Source organism: Vipera ursinii (genome assembly GCF_947247035.1).
Source record: "Vipera ursinii genome assembly, chromosome: 13".
Taxonomy (NCBI): domain Eukaryota; kingdom Metazoa; phylum Chordata; class Lepidosauria; order Squamata; family Viperidae; genus Vipera; species Vipera ursinii.
In genome coordinates this window covers 6670195-6684711 of record NC_139526.1, presented here as the reverse complement: position 1 = coordinate 6684711, position 14517 = coordinate 6670195, and the positions used below count along the sequence as shown (strand labels likewise).

Genomic DNA, 14517 nt, shown 5'->3' with positions numbered 1-14517 from the left:
AAGAGCAAAGGGAAGGGATGAATCAACTGATAAATGCTGAAGAAATTATTTTAGCAATTAAACAATTAAAGGTGGGGAAAGCACCAGGAACAGATGGCTTGACTGCTTTATAATAAAGATTTACAGTTAGAAATGGTGGAACCTTTAAAAGAATTATTTAGAACAATTCAATCTGGAGGAGAACTGCCTCCATCATGGAAAACAGCTTTTATATCGCTGATTCCGAAGGAAGATCAAGATCTTACCCAAACCAAAAATTATAGGCCAATATCGCTCTTAAATACTGATTACAAGATATTTGCAAAAAATTTAGCAAATAGATTAATGAAGGTAATGCAGCAAATGATTCATAGTGACCAAACAGGATTTATAAGTGGTAGACAAATGAAAAATAATGTGAGACATATTTTAGATTTATTGGAATTTTTGGAAAGAAATAACCAGGCCTCTGCAGCACTGATTTTTTTTGGATGCTGAAAAAGCTTTTGATCAATTGGACTGGCAATTTTTATTTAAGGTACTGGAGAAAATGGAGTTTGGGGATAACTTTTTGCAACCTATTAGGGCAATATATCAGAAGCAAAAAGCTCAAATAATAATTAATGGTAGTTTGACAGAAGCATGTAACATTGAAAAGGGGACAAGACAGGGGTGTCCGTTGTCACCTTTGTTGTTTGTTTTAACAGAAATATTATTGATTAAGATAAGAGACTCAAATAAAATTAAGGGAATTAAAATAAGAGGTCAAGATTATAGATTGAGAGCGTTTGCGGATGACTTGGTTATTACATTAAGTCAACCGACTTGTAGATTTGATGGAGATAATATTGTAATATGGAAAAGTTTCTGGATTTAAGATAAATACGCAAAAAACTAAAATATTGTCTAAAAATATGACTACAGAACAAAAGGTTGTTTTAGAAGAATTAACTGGATTTGAAATAGTTAAAAAGATTAAATATTTGGGGGTATATCTTTCAGCTTCAAATGTGAAATTATATAAAAATAATTATGAATTGTTATGGTTAAAAATACAAAAAGAGTTAGATAGTTGGAAAAAATTACAATTATCTTTATTGGGAAGAATTGCAGCAGTGAAAATGAATGTTTTGCCAAAGTTTTTATTTTTGTTTCAAATGATACATATACTTAAAAAGGATTCAAACTTGGAGAAATGGCAGAAAGGTATTAATAAATTTGTTTGGGCAGGGAAAAGACCAAGAGTAAAATTTAAGATAATACAAGATGTACATGAAAGAGGTGGTCTTAAAATGCCCAATTTTAAATTATATTATGAGGCTGCTGCTTTATCATCAATTAGTGAGTGGTTTAATTCAACACAAGGGAGATTATCGAATATTGAGGGTTGTGATTTGTTATTTGGTTGGCATGCATATTTATTGTATGACAAGAAGGTGGATAATGTTTTTAAGACACATATATTAAGGTATGCTCTGTTGCGAGTTTGGAAAAAATATCGATATAAGTTAAATTATAAAATACCAATTTGGGCAATACCTAAACATGCAATAGAAAATATAAATGTGGGATTTAAACATGATGTGACTACCTATAAAGAAATTCTTAGGATGGAAAGGAATGTATGGCAATTGAAGCCATATAATATTTTAAAAGAAGGGAAAATAGTACAAACTTGGTTCCAGTATGGGCAGTTACAAGCTAGATGGAAGGAAGATCAGAAAGTTGGTATTTCGATAACTGATGAAAATTTGGTAAAACAAATTAGAGATCAAGGTCAAGCACATATAAGAAGGATATACAATGCATTGATAGAAATAGACTCAGAAACGGAACTTGTTAAAGACTGTATGATAAAATGGGCCCAGAATTTTCAGGAGGTTATAACAATGGATATCTGGGAAAAGATATGGGTTAGAAATGTAAAATTTACACATGCTCAAAATTTAAGAGAGAATTTTTATAAAATGTTTTATAGATGGCATTTAGATCCTAATAAATTAGCAAGTATGTATCCGAACTGTCAGCCTAAATGTTGGAGGTGTGGTTGTGATGATGCAATGTATTATCATATATGGTGGACTTGCAAAAAAGTCAAAGCTTTTTGGATTAAAATTTGGTGGAACATGCAGAAGATATTTAAGAAAAAGATAAGATTTTCTCCACAGTTATTTCTATTGGGTATTATTACAGACTGTACTGTTATAGATACTAAATTGATGTTGAATTTAATTAAGGCAGCAAGACTTTTAGTAGCGCAATATTGGAAGAAGGAGGAACTGCCTACTATAGAAGAGTGGACTTTGAAAGTTTGAAACCTGGCAGAAATGGCAAAGATTTCAGCATATTTGAAAGAACAATTGCAACAGAGATATATTGTGGAAGATGGATCGAGTATATTCAAAATAAATATGGGACTAAAAAGTTTCATTTAGCATATGAATAAGTATTAGTTTTATATGATGTATTATTAGGTATTCATTATTAGTTAATTATTTAGTTATGTTTAAGGGGAGTTAAAGTGTGATAGAATTTAATGTTTTTTTTAGTTAGTTAGCATATTTTAGCTTAAGTTTGTAAAAGTTAATACCCTGTATTCAGCTCTGGGATGTCGGGGGGGGAGGGCGAGGGAGGGTAAGTGGGGGGGAGGGAGGGAGTCTATGTTTTTAAAATGTATTCTAAAACTTTTCAATAAAAAAAAAACATCATCAGGGAGCAAGCCTCAAACTCACTATCACTGACTGTAGGAGTCCAAGACACTGATGATGTTACGTTTGTCAGGCAATGAAACATCTGTAAGCAAACAACCAAGCTCGGAGAGCACCAAGGACTCCAGAGTGTATTTCAGTTTGATCCACCTTAATTCTGATAATAACCACAAAGGTATTTATGTATATTAACTTGAGCTTTTTAAAAAAGTAATAAAAGTAATTGAAACCCAAGTTAGATGCACCATCTACCATGCCATCTGAATTTTGTTATCTGAGAAGTTTCTACCTAGACTGCATTCAATCTGCTCAACTCCACACTCCTCCATCCCATAATGTTCTCTTGTGAACTGACTCCAGGTCAATGTTCTGTGACATTGAACTGGCCTTTAAAGTTCTTTAGAGCTTCTCTCATCTTTCTTTTCCCCAAATTGCCCATCCCAAGCATGGAAATCTCCCGAAATCCAAACATTTCAGGACTTAAAAATGGAGGGGAGGGATTTTCACCCAACCTGTGTTTCCCACTTATTTTTTTTTATTGAAAAGTTTTATCATACATTTTATCTTTAACAATCCCCCCTACCCCTCCCCTATCCCTCCCTCCCTACCCCTCCCACCCTCCCCTCCCCCCCGACTTCCCAGAGCTAAGTACAAGGTATAAAAAACCAAAAAAAAAACAATCATAAACATCCATATGCTAACAACCATAAATTCTAAAATCTATCTCTCTCTAGCTCATATAGGATAACTACAAACACTATTAGTATAAAATATATTAAAAAAAGAGAAAAAAAAGAGAAAAGAAAGGAAGACTTATTCAAATGCTACATGAAACTTCTTAGTCCCATATTTGTTCTGGATATACTCAATCCATTTTCTCCACTCCATAACATAACGTTCTTGCGAGTGATCTTTCAAATAAGCCGAGATCTTTGCCATCTCTGCCAGGTCAGAAACCTTTAAAGTCCATTCTTCTATAGTCGGCAGTTCCTCCTTCTTCCAATATTGACCTACTAAGAGTCTTGCTGCCGTAATTAAATTCAACATCAGCTTAGTGTCCACAACCGTAGCATCTGTAATTATTCCCAACAAAAAAAGTTGCGGACAAAACTTTATCCTTTGCTTAAAAATCTTCTGCATATTCCACCAAATTTTTATCCAAAAAGCCTTAACCTTTTTACAAGTCCACCATATATGAAAATATGTTGCATCTTCTTCACCACACCTCCAGCATTTAGGCTGATAATTCGGGTACATACTTGCAAGCTTTTTAGGATCTAAATGCCATCTATAAAACATTTTATAAAAGTTCTCTCTTAGATTTTGAGCTTGTGTAAATTTTACGTTCCTCACCCAAATTACAGATGGCATTTAGATCCTAAAAAGCTTGCAAGTATGTATCCGAACTATCAGCCTGTGTTTCCCACTTATGATGCTGGTGCGTGGAAAAGGAAGCAAGTGACAGAAAAGAGCCAGCATTGCGACTTCCAAGCCAAGTGAGTTTGCTGAGCATTAAAGAAAATAAATGCATTAATTGAAGATCCCTCCTCCAAGTTTTCTGCTAGGCAGGCTGCCGACTTGCAAAGAAGTGGAAGTAAATAAATCACAAATGACAATGATCAATGATCAGCATGCAATGTGTCAATAGGGGAAGTCTGCCTACCTTGAATAGGATATTATGTTGAAATGCACCCAACTTTAGTGACAGCGAAAAGCTGGCCGGAAAAAAACAAAAACAACCCAGTGAACCAGGAAGAATTTTGATAGTGAACAGAAGTAGTGGTTTGTTTTTCCTTGTTTTTGCCCAGCTCCAGGGACCTGAGACCATAGGAGAGGAGATAGAAACAAAAGGAAAAACAATGATGCACCTGATGGTCCCATGACACTAAGAATGTGACAGGCATGTTTGTGTTGGACATCATTATACAAGTCCTAAGTTGTGTCTCTCTAAGGACACAAGTCCCATATATTCTTTCAAACTATAATGTGTAAATTGCATATTGATATATTCAGGAAGTTTACCATGTAACCAACTGTTGATCTGTACATTAATCCAGGAAGTGCAAAATAGGTCACTTTGTACTGTAATTTTATAGGAATTAAATTCATCAAGCACTCTACATACAGAACAGTAGAAATATTTTATGTTGATTGTGGCGGATTATATGATTTTAGACTCCATGTGTGTTACATTACATGCAAAACCTCTTAAAATCTTTGGAGGAAGAAACATCTGGACAGATTATGTACACCTGCATGTATCTACTGTATTTGTGTGTGTGTGTGTGTGTGTGTGTGTGTGCATAAATAAAGACATACCACACATATTTCCTTCTTTTTCTGAAACCAGCAAAAAATAATCACACTTTAATACCTTTGTAATTGCCCATCAAAATAGTTAACGTCATGCTTAAAGCTCTTGAAATTTCAAAATGTTTTTTTAAATCATCTTTCTGTTGTCCTTTGTGCTATGATGGGATTGATTTGGTTTTGTTGTCTCATAGTGCACAAAATGTGCTTCACTTTATGATTAAGCAGAGTGCAAAAATATGAACTACTGTGGTTTATTCAACAAAATATACTTAAGTAATGCTTAGCAGCCAAGATGTAGGGGAAGAAGTGGCAGGAATAGAATAGAATAGAATAGAATAGAATAGAATAGAATAGAATAGAATAGAATAGAATAGAATAGAATAGAATAGAATAGAATAGAATAGAATAGAATAGAATAGAATAGAATAGAATAGAATAGAATAGAATAGAATAGAATAGAATAGAATCTGGAAGGGAGCTTGGAGGTCTTCTAATCCAGCCCCCTGCTCAAGCAGGAGAACCTATACCATCTCAGAACTTAGGGTGGAGTCAAAAAAGGAATCAGCCTAGACTCTATGTAGCCACAAATGGACTAAGTCCACCACCACAACCCCGATTTATCTAACCAGGTTTGACCATTAGCTGAGAAGATTCTTTTGCCTAGGCTTTTAGCAATAAATCAGTTTAATTGAAACTTCACATGTGGTCCTGCTCTTTTGCACCTGACACCAAATGTAATTATCCTTCTTACCTTTCCCTTTGTCTCACCCTGCTTTGTAATCCCTCCTACCATCAGTAATAAACTTAATCTTCCTCTTAGGCAGTTCTTGCATGGCTAGCAAATACGGGAAGTGCCTTTGAATTCTTAAAGTGCATTGTAGAAGGAAGAGTGGTTGCCAATGTTAGTATATCACAATGGTAATAACACCGCCACCCACCAGCAGATCAGAGGAGGGGGAAAACAAAGGAACAACCATTAGGGCTCCAACTCTTCATATCAGTCATTCAGATGTACAAATTATTATCCCCTGAAGGATCCCAAAATCTCCTTCCTTGGGTCGACTGGGAGAAAATGCCATTAGTAGTGAAAAATAACATCTTTTCAACCTGACAGCTCTCCATTTCACACACCGAGAAGAGCACTTCCAGGGAGCAGAAATGCGTCTGGAGGAACTGGCTGGCTATCAGAGGTCAGGGTTAATTGGTGCATCTCAAAAATAGACAGTAAATATAGCCCTATATTAGCCATGGAGGTTATTTATGTCTATCTCCGAATGCTGTCCTTGCAGACAGGATATACTTCATCATGGAAGACAAAGGGAGGGGAAAACATGGGGGCTGGAAATGGCAGAGCTTTCAAGATTCATTTTTACCCAAAATCCCTCTCTCTGCCCAGCAAAACTCGGTATCAGAGTCCATTGAAGTATAGTTGCAATTTTCTCGACATGGCATCTATCACATGATGTTGACAAGGTTGGTCTTAAAGAGAGACTTCCTTTGGTCTTGAGTTGTTTAGAAAGAATAAAAGGCATTGTTTCTTCTAATGTTGCAACAGGATGGGGAATCATAGAATCATAGAGTTGGAAGGAGCCCTGGAGGCCACCGAGTCTGAGTCGTCACTCAGTGTAAGCATCAAATTAAAGCATCTCTGATGGATGGCCATCCAGCCTCTGCCTGAACACATGTAGGGAAGGGGAGCCGACCATGTCTCTGCGTAATTAGCTCCTCTGCTGTTGAACTTCTCTGACTACCAAAGCTAATCTTCAAGCTGTTATTCCATGTCCTGCATTATGGAACAAAGGAAAAAGAGTCTTGGTCTGTCAGATGACTTTGCAGGTATTTGAAGAGGACAGTCTTACCTGTTCTCAGTCTTCTCTTCCCAAGGAGAAATATTCCTAGTTTCTTCTGTGTCTCATCACAGAACTTAGTTTATAACCCCAGATTTTCTCCATTGCCCTTCTCCAAAGATTTTTTAATTTCTGCAAGTCCTTCTTAAAAGGCAGTATCCAGAACTGGACCTAAAACCTGGAGTGAATTGATCCATGTAGAATAAGGGTGTCAAACTCTGGCCCGCAGCCAGACGCATCATCCGGAAGCCGCACCCACCCCATTGCTAGCAATGGCAAAATCGTCCCGATACATTGCGTGATGTCACATGACATCACGAGTTTGACATATCTGAGTGGAATTATTTATGGCCTGTAATCTGGAAAGTATATTGTTGATGCAGTCTAATGTGGCATTTGACTTCCTTCCTTCCTTCCTCCCTTCCTCTCCCTCCATTTTCTTTCTTTTTTCTTTCTTTTGCTCTCTTTCATTTTTTCTTTCTTTTTTCCTCCCTTCCTTTCTCCTGCCCTGTCTCCCTCTTCTTTCTTTCTTTCTTTCTTTCTTTCTTTCTTTCTTTCTTTCTTTCTTTCTTTCTTTCTTTCTTTCTTTCTTTCTTTCTTTTTCCTTTGTTTTCCTTTCCTCCCTCCCTCCCTGTCTCCCTCCCTCCTTTCTTTCTTTCTTTCTTTCTTTCTTTCTTTCTTTCTTTCTTCCTTCCTTCCTTCCTTCCTTCCTTCCTTCCTTCCTTCCTTCCTTCCTTCTTTCTTTTCTCTTCTCTTCTCTTCTCTTCTCTTCTCTTCTCTTCTCTTCTCTTCTCTTCTCTTCTCTTCTCTTCTCTTCTCTTCTTTTCTTTTCTTTTCTTTTCTTTTCTTTTCTTTTCTTTTCTTTTTTGACTTGTCATTTTGCCCATCAACTTTATATGGACTTTAAAAGGTTGAAGTTAGAAGGTCATGATAAAAAACAAGGTTAGCACTGTGGCCCAAGAGAAAACTCCACAGTCTATCATGATTTTATTGCAGTGGTGGCGAACCTATGACATGTGTGCCAGAGGCAGCACTCAGAGTCCTCTCTGTTGGCATGTGTGCCACCGCAGCAGCAGGTCCATCAGGCAGGAGCCCCACCAAGCACAAAGGAGGCAAAGCAGCCGACTAGCAAGTAGAGGTGGTAGAGCAGAGGTCACCAACCATTGTCGATTGGTGGACTGCGTGCATGTGCGCACGGGGTCATGAGCACTCATGTGCTGCAAATGGGGCAGGGCTAGTCCCTGCATGATACTCACTATCCCTGCCCCATTCTTGCATGGTTCAGTGCCTTGTATCTGCACCCCATTTTTGCGCCTTGCAGCATGGTGGGCCATTTTTGCGCCCCTGGTTTTTGCATGCCAGAGGTGGCACTCATAGATGCCTCCCTGCCCCCCCCCCAAGGACACCACAATGCTGATGCAGCCCTGGCACTTTGCAGTAAATAAGTGGGTTTTGGTTTGTGGTTTGGGCACCTGGTCTCTAAAAGGTTCGCCATCACTGCTTTATTATATCCAGAGAAGGATGACAAAATAGTGTGCAAGCCTTGGAATATTTCAAGCAAGATGGCACACAACAATAAAAAAAAAGTTGGGGGACATCCGGTTAGGCGTCGTGGCATGACAGATGCAGAAAGATGGGGCTCCATCTTCCACGTTCAATTTTGCCCTGCTGGGGACCCTAAAAAGGGTCGAAAGTCACCCCGGAGAGGTGACAAAGGAGGAAGGGACCCTTGTTGATTGTGGAGGGGTGGCAGCCCTTCCACTGGATCTGAGGCAGCCCTCCAAACCAGCAGAGGAAAGACTGGCAACATTCATGTCGCCAGTCATAAGCTGCTGACAACGGAAGATAAGCACTAGCTAGCAATTTTTCAGCAAAGTGGATGGAACTTGGATGAAACTTTATCCTATTTTTATTACTTAATGCTACTTTCCTGGAAAAAAAGAATGCCGAAGCCAAGAATCCTCCCCGATGAGAACGGGAAGTTTTTGCCCCACTCCCTCAGGAAAAGTGGCTAATTAAATCAAAATCATAATAGTAAAGTTGGAAGGGACCTTGGAGGTCATCTAGTCCAACCCCCTGCTCAGGCAGGAAACCCTATACCATTCCAGACAAATGGTTGTCCAGTGTCCTCTTAAAATCTTCCAGGGTTGGAGCATTCACAGCTTCTGGAGGCAGGTTGTTCCACTGGTTAATTGTTCTAACTGTCAGGAAGTTTCTCCTTAGTTCTAGGTTACTTCTCTCCTTGATTAGTTTCAATCCATTGCTTCTTGTCCTGCCTTCTGGTGCTTTGGAGAATAGCTTGAGTCCCTCCTCTTTGTGGCAGCCCCTGAGATATTGGAACATTGCTATCATGTCCCCCCTCATCCTTCTCTTCATTTAACTAGACATACCCAATTCTAGCAGCAGTTCCTTATATGTTTTAGCCTCCAGTCCCCTAATCATTTTTGTTACTCTTCTCTGTACTCTTTCTACAGTCTCAACATCTGTTTTACATCGTGGTGACCAAAACTGGATGCAGTATTCCAAGTGTGGTCTTACCAAGGCATTGTAAAGTGGTATTAATACTTCACGTGATCTTGATTCTATCCCTCTGTTAATGCAGCCTAGCACTGTGTTGTCTTTTTTTGTCAGCTGCAGCACACTGCTGGCTCATATTGATCCGTCTCACAGTTACAACTATTGAGCAAGGTACCGCCTATACTATACCTGTACATTTGGTTTTTCTTGCCTAAATGTAGAGCCTTACTTTTTTCACCATTGAATTTCATTTTGTTAGATAGCGCCCAGTGTTCAAGTCTGTTCAGATCCTCCTGTATCTTAAGCCTATCTTCTGGAGTGTTGGCTATTCCTGCCAGCTTGTTGTTGTCTGCAAATTTGATGAGTTCCCAATCTAGCCCTTCATCCAAATTGTTGATGAAGATGTTGAAGAGCACTGGGCCCAGAACAGAGCCCTGGGGCACCCCACTACACACTTCCCTCTATGTAGATGCAGTTCCATTGAGGACCACATGCTGGGTACGGCCTGTCAGCCAGCTACAAATCCATCTGGTGGTGATGCTGTCTAACCCACATTTTTCTATCTTATCAAGTAGAAGGTTGTGATCTACTTTATCAAATGCCTTACTGAAGTCCAAGTAAATTATATCTACAGCATTCCTCTGGTCCACTATTTTTGTCACTTGGTCAAAGAATGCAATAAGATTTGTCTGGCATGATCTGTTTTTGACAAACCCATGTTGGCTTTTAGTAATGACCTTGCTTGCCTCTAGGTGCTCACTGATTCGTTGTTTGATTATCTTTTCCAGAATCTTCCCAGGTATTGAGGTCAGGCTGATAGGCCTGTAATTTCCTGGATCCATTTTTTTTCTTTTTTTGAAGATGGGAACTACATCAGCTCTCTTCCAGTCCTCTGGTAGTTCCCCAGTGCTCCAGGATCTTTGAAAAATATAGTTCAGTGGTTCTGAGATCACATCTGCCAGTTCCTTGAGAACCTTGGGGTGTAATTCATCTGGGCCTGGTGATTTGAACTCGTCTAGGCTGGACAGGTGCTCACTCACCATTTTCTTGCCATCTTACCTTGTGTTTTTACTGTTTTTTATGGCACTATTTTTGATAGGTTGGTCTGTTTTTTCCCTTTGTGTAAAGACAGATGCAAAAAATGAGTTAAAAAGTTCTGCTTTCTCTCTGTTGCTTGTCACCTTCTTGCCACTTTCACCCACTAATGGATCAATCATTTCCTTCACTTTTTTCTTGTTTTTTTACATATTGAAAGAAGCTTTTTTTTTTGCTATTTTTGACTTTGGTCGCAAGCCTTATTTCATTTTGAGCCTTAGCTTTCCTCACTTCGTCTTTGCAGGCTCTGGCTATTTGCTGATATTCTGACTTAGTTATGTGCCCCTCTTTCCACTTTCTATACTTGCCCTTTTTATCTTTCAGTTTCTCAGAGAGGTCTTTATGCAGCCATGCTGGAAAATAGAGAAAACTACAAGATCAATTTGGAATTAATACAGATATATAGCTTTGAAATTTGGGCTCTAAAAGTACCTTTGAGACTTTTTTTTAGAAAAGATATTTGAAAGTCTGTAAAATAAACTTGGATTTGGAAAGCTGGAAGACGGTGTCAATGACATTTAGTGGTGAATCACAGCACTACAATTTATTATGCTTAAAGGAAACTTGGCTTGAAGCCCAGAGTTAGATAAGACTCTTTGTTGTTACTGGAAACTTTCACTTTTGCAGACTGCAGCTGCAAAAAGGGGGAAAAAAATTCTTGGGCTGCTTATCTGTGTTGGGGACCCTATTGGACTATAAAGACTATGTACAAAACCAAAATGGGTGTTCCATACTTAGCCGCAAATGTTAAAAATCCATCTTTAACACTTGTCTCCAAAGCCCCCAGCTTGATATACCAGCAAGAAAATGTTAATGAATCTCAGAAAGAAATTCTTTCTATGTTGAAATCAATCCAAGAGACAATTGTTTTATTTCATGATGAGACTAAAATTAATGCAAATGAGATAAAAGAAAAATTTTCTAACCTAAATGTGCAAATCCAGACAATGACTACAAAGAAGAAACTAGTAACCCAGAAAACAGAAGGAAAATTAGAAGATTCAGATCCAAAGACGGAGGACCTAAAGAAAGGAATTAACAGACAGATACAGACAAATGAAAAATTAGAAAATGCAATGATAACACCGGAAATGGAAAAGATATCTTACTTGTCAAGATCTCAGAACACATTTGAGGATAAGGAAGAAGAGCTGATCGAATGGATGATAAAGCTGTTAGGAGAAATGCTGAATATTGACAAACAAGAAATGAAAAGAAAAAGTGAAGGAGAAAGATGGAGGCTGTTTAAAGAATATAAATGGGTTGAGTGTTCTTCCAAAAATACTTCAATCAAATTCTCTTCCTCATTCCAAACAATATATACAAAAATAGAGGAAGAATTACTTGATGATTCAAATGCACTGACTTGGAAAGTTATTTGGCAAAGGAAGAAAGCTAGAGTAGGACTGAAGAAAATAGAGGTTTTGACCTATTAGATGGGATATTATACTATTAAACAGATGTTTGAATATGGTTAAGAAAATAGATCTGTTAGAAATAGAAGTATTATTATAATTAGAATGATAGGATTTGTAACTAGAATATTATACTTTGTTATGAGATGGGAAATAGGAAAATTATAAAAGGGTTTGAATAAGGGAAGCTTTAGGTGACCCAAATATAATTTATTATGAGAAAATTATAAGCGATAGAGATATTTTGAACATTGACGGGAAACTAAAATTTTAAGAAAGCAGGAAAAACAGGATATTGATTGAACAAATGGATTTTAAGTGCAAATACAACTGAGATATGTTCTGACTAGAAAAGATATTATAAATTGACACTATCGATATTATGTATAATACCAGAAAAGTGTGATGAGGATGTCTACATTTAATTGTAGATGTATTAACAGTAACAAGAATTGTTTTTGCCCAGTGTGAAAAAGTGCATACCACCAGAAGAAGAGAGGACCAAGGAAGCACTGGAAGGTGTAGTACTGGAACTAGATTGAGAAAGTTAATATGTACCACTGAATTACCAATGGACCCAGACAACACATTGTTTATTAAGTACTCAAGACTGTAAAATTAGAAAATTAATAAAATATTTATTTAAAAAAGAGGTGGGGGAAGAGAATGGAAGGAAGACACTTCAGAGAGGTGGTTGGTATACCAATTTTTGTATTTAATGGAAGTCTGAAGATGCAAGAAAAAAGATGACCCTGATTTAAATTAGCCTCTAATCGGGTTTAAGTTCCATTTGGGAAGTCTATGAAAAATGGATGAATGGGGTTAATGAGCAAGAAAATTTTGTTTGTCCTCCTATTTCTAAGAAGAACAAGGAGAAATAAAATGGTCACTCTTTTCCATGGACATTTCCATGGACTTTAATTACATTTTTAATGGATGGGCGCTGCAATGAACAGCACATCCCTTCAAAGCAACGTAATGGGTCAAAATGCATCATAGGTCTGATTAGAGGGCTGGAGTTTTGTGGATTTTCCCCACCCTGTGTTTGCAGGGAGAGAGAGAGAGAGAGAGAGAGAGAGAGAGAGAGAGAGAGAGAGAGAGAGAGAGAGAGAGTGTTATGCCAATTTGGGGAAGGGGGCTCACTATTTCTTCTGAGTATCCTCCCTCAAAAATCATGGAGAAGCTACCCAATTGATTTTTAGCAAGTATACTGCTAGAACTCAGCTACTCAGTGTGAAATATCTGGGGTGGCAAGGACCAGCCTGAACTTCAGCATTCAGTATGATAATTTGTGATTTAGCAGCATCTCTCTGTCTCTCTTCCAGTTTCCTGTTCCTTCTATCGTTGAATTCTCCTCAGCTGGGTGAAATAAATCTGCTGTTCCTCCTAGCTTCCCCAGGAAGTCAACAATAATAAAAAAATAATTAATAGTAATAATAGAAAAGTGGCCTGTTTAGCTGGAAATAAATGTCTGAACACCACAGAGTGGCCTAAAGATAATATAAATGATCAATCAGCATGCTAAGCTTCACATGCCCCAGCCAAAGCAGTCCTTAAGGGTGACAAATAGATTAAAACAGATTAAGAGGGAAAATGACAAGAAGGCAGCAGGCAGATTCCCTTAGCTTGCGCTAGACTTGATGATAAGCCAAAGGGTCATATTTGAGCATTCAATCTAGCAGTAAGGAGGATATTTTCACCAGACATTCTCACTCTCAGGTGTGCACCATTTTTGCCAGAACAATCTTAGTTTAGGTGCTAATAAACCCACTTCGCTAATAGAAGAGAATAACAGGTAGTCCTTGGTTTATGACCGCAACTGAGCCCAAAAATTCTGTTGCTAAGTAAGACATTTGTTAAGTGAGTTCTGTGAGGAGATCAGGTGACCCAGGGACACTACAGCTGCAACCGTCATAAACATGAGTCAGTTGCCAGGTGGTGAAATTTTGATCACGTGACCGTGGGGATGCGGCAATGGCCATAAGTGTGAAAAACAGTCATTAGTCACTTGATTCAGTGCCATTGTAACTTTGAACAGTCACTAAATGAACTGTTGTAAGTCAAGGACCACCTGTGTTTGTTGCTCAGGGTTGAACTGTGAGTCCTTTTTGCCCTCTAAGCTTGGTTGTTTTCTTGCAGATGTTTCATGACTCAACTAGGAAACATCATTAGTTACCCTAGCTGAGTAATGAAACATTTGCAAGAAAACAGCCAAGCTCAGAGACCACCAAGGACCCCACAAAACCCACATCATGCAAACCAAGAGATGTTTGTACAGAATTGTCTTCTGCAAATTAATTCTCCAGTGTCCATCAACTGTTTGCCCCAAGCAAGCCATGAAGCATCTTGAGTTCAGCTTTGCAAGACAAGGGCCATCAAAGACAATGTCACCATTGACTGATTTGAATTAGTCATTGCTCAGACACTGGACCATTGGGATTGAGACTCAAGAAAAGGGATTTTAGCTCCAGCCAGCCAGACACTTGCCTCAAAAAGGTATCATGAAACGCCTTTCTAAAATTTCACTGAACAGGTATTAAGGGGAGTGGTAGAGGAGGGGAGGGGAGGAGAGGGAAAGGGAAAGGGAAAAGAGGAAAATAGAGGAGAGGAAAGGGAAAGGGAAAAAGAGGGGAGGGGAGGAGA

The 14517-nt window shown here is 38.3% G+C and overlaps 1 long non-coding RNA gene across 1 annotated transcript; it reads right to left on the bottom strand.

The window, feature by feature from the left end:
* Positions 1 to 7366: 7366 nt before the first annotated feature.
* Positions 7367 to 7770, bottom strand: LOC310646266. Its single transcript, XR_014493658.1, has 2 exons — positions 7719 to 7770; positions 7367 to 7688 (listed from the first exon to the last, which is right to left on the bottom strand). It is a non-coding gene; the product is annotated as an uncharacterized lncRNA (long non-coding RNA).
* Between the last annotated feature and the right edge of the window lie 6747 nt (positions 7771 to 14517).